The sequence below is a fragment of the Mandrillus leucophaeus genome, unplaced genomic scaffold, assembly GCF_000951045.1.
Source record: "Mandrillus leucophaeus isolate KB7577 unplaced genomic scaffold, Mleu.le_1.0 Scaffold305, whole genome shotgun sequence".
Taxonomy (NCBI): Eukaryota; Metazoa; Chordata; class Mammalia; order Primates; family Cercopithecidae; genus Mandrillus; species Mandrillus leucophaeus.
Window position 1 is genome coordinate 1,383,236 of NW_012103199.1, and position 2,291 is coordinate 1,385,526.

The window sequence follows — 2,291 nt, forward strand, 5'->3', positions numbered from 1 at the left end:
GGGAGGCGGAGCTTGCAGTGAGCTGAGGTCCGGCCACTGCACTCCAGTCTGGGCGACAGAGCGAGACTCCGTCTCAGGAAAAAAAAAAAAAAAAAAAAGCGAAAAGCAATGCAAAGTTATGTGAAGAGCCCACCGCCACCTTGAGCAATGGCAGCTCTGGGGCTGAGGAAGGGCAGGGCAGGGGATGCCACGCACTGCTGCCCCATCCCCGGGGCCTGGTCAGGCAGGAGGGGGCCTTTCCTGACCCTGAATCGCTTGGAGGCAGACCCTCCTCCTGAGCACCATCTGGTAGGGACCCTCTACTCCTGCCCCAGCCCCCATGACAGCCTTGGGCCCTTCGGTTCCTGCTGCTGGGATATCCCTTCCCTTTGATCTCAGCCCAAGCAAAACTGCCTCCAGCACCATTCCGGGTGCCCTAAGCAGCCCTTCCCAGCTTTGGCCTTAGTTATTGCCGGTCAGGCCTGGGGTGAGCTGTGGGTGTGAGGTCTTGGCCCCTGAATCTTCAGGGTCATATCTGGGGCCTGCCCTGAGAAATTGCACAACCTGTCAGCTGAAGGAAACCACAGCCCTGGTTTTGTTTTCTCATCTCTGAAATGGGGAAGCTCTCCTGCAGGCAGTGCCCAGGCCCAGGGTAGACAAAGGGTTTCCATGCCACAGACGGGGCAGCTGCTGGAGCTCCTACACAGTGGGACACGCGAAGGGCGCCTGCTGTGTGACCTGGGGCCCACGACAGTCACTGGATGCCTCTGCAGAAGCGGGTGACTGCCTCTATTCTAGAAGATTCTACCGAGGCCTGGCTCAGTGCCTGGCTTGTGTGTGTGCCATCTAGATCAAGCATTATTATGCTAATGATCATATCCAAAAACTCAGCTCAAGCATTATTATGTTAATGATCTTATCCGCCCCTCTCTCCCCCCTAAAGAAAAAGAACTGGGCAGCTCAAGGCCGCTTCTGTGGGTGTGGCTGGTGGTCACTTCAAAACAGTTGGGTTTGCAAAATAACCCGGGGAGAAGTTACAGAGCTTAAGAAATCCCCCAAGTTCCCATGATCCTTGCTTCCCTTTCCAGTCGCCCTTGATGCCCTGTACTTCACTGTGGTACTGGACAGAAGAGCTGTGTTTTCCAGGAAGACTCGGCCAGGCCGTGTTTCGGGTCTCTGGATTCAGGTCCCAGGAGTCCTGACCAGAGAGCAGGTATGCGGGTGTGGGGAAGGGCTGCAGGGGACTCAGGTCCACACCGACCCTGGGTCAGGTGATCCACATAGGAATATAAACAGGGACTGAACCTCAGAAAACAATGGCTGGGCCAGGTGCAGTGGCTTACGCCTATAATCCTAGTACTTTGGGAGGCCGAGGCAGGTGAAGTTTGAGACCCAGCCTGGGCAAAATGGCAAAACCTCACATCTACCAAAAAAAAAAAAAAAAAGGAGTGTGGCGGGACCTACCTGTAGTCCCAACTACCAGGGAAGCTGAGGTGGGAGGATCGCTTGCACCTGGGAGGTCAAGGCTGCAGTGAGCCGTGAGTCCCACTGGACTCCGGCCTGGGGGACGGAATGAGACCCTATCTCAGAAAAACAAAAGGGGGGCCAGCAGGTTAGAGCAGCTGGTCGTGTATTGCCAGTTCACTGACAGTGACTCCAGAGCTGAGTGAGAACTGGGCGCACGGCACATTGTTGGGATATCTGAGGCCTGAAGGCGCTGATGAGCAGCCACCAGGTCAGCAAGTGCGGGCTGGGTGGGGCCCGCGGTTCCAACAAACACTACGAAGTCCGCTCCTGTGGCTTCGGCCACCTCCCCCAACTCCCCGGGTCCTCCAGCCTGTGGGGTGCGAAAAACACCACTTCCCGGACCCCTCGAGGAACCCCGGGCCACCAGGGCCTCCCTCCACTGCCAACCTTGGGATCCCAGGCGCAGACCCGAGGCCGGGGGTGGGCGTGCAAGGCGCACCTGGCCGCTAGAGGTGGGCGTGAGGCCAAGCGCGATTCCCCCAGGCGCAGGGCCGCCCTCCCCGCCTCGACGGACAGCCCCGAGGGAGCGCAGCGCTGCCGCAGCTGCTCCAAGATTCGGTCCCCAAATCCGGCTCGGTCCCCAAATCCGGCTCGGTCCACACCGTGTCACAGCCCGGTAATTAGGGAATCAGCGGCGGGCGGGGCCGGCTCTCGCGGGGCACCTGCGCTCCCCTGAGTCGGCCCACGTGGTCCGGGAAGTCCCGCCCGCGGTGGCAGTGAGTGGGGGCGGGACGCCGGCCAAGGGCTGGGGTCAGAAGGTCGGGGGAGCCCAGGCGTAGACGTGG

At 59.8% G+C, this 2,291-nt stretch overlaps 1 protein-coding gene across 1 annotated transcript in view; it reads left to right on the forward strand.

Annotated features, from left to right (window-relative positions):
• Nucleotides 1–949: 949 nt before the first annotated feature.
• NADK (NAD kinase) overlaps nucleotides 950–2,291 on the forward strand; it is a 35,666-nt gene continuing 34,324 nt past the window's right edge. The window contains exon 1 of the mRNA XM_011987232.1: nucleotides 950–1,192. The gene's annotated coding sequence lies outside the window, so the exon portion shown is untranslated. The remainder of the gene's footprint in view (nucleotides 1,193–2,291) is intronic.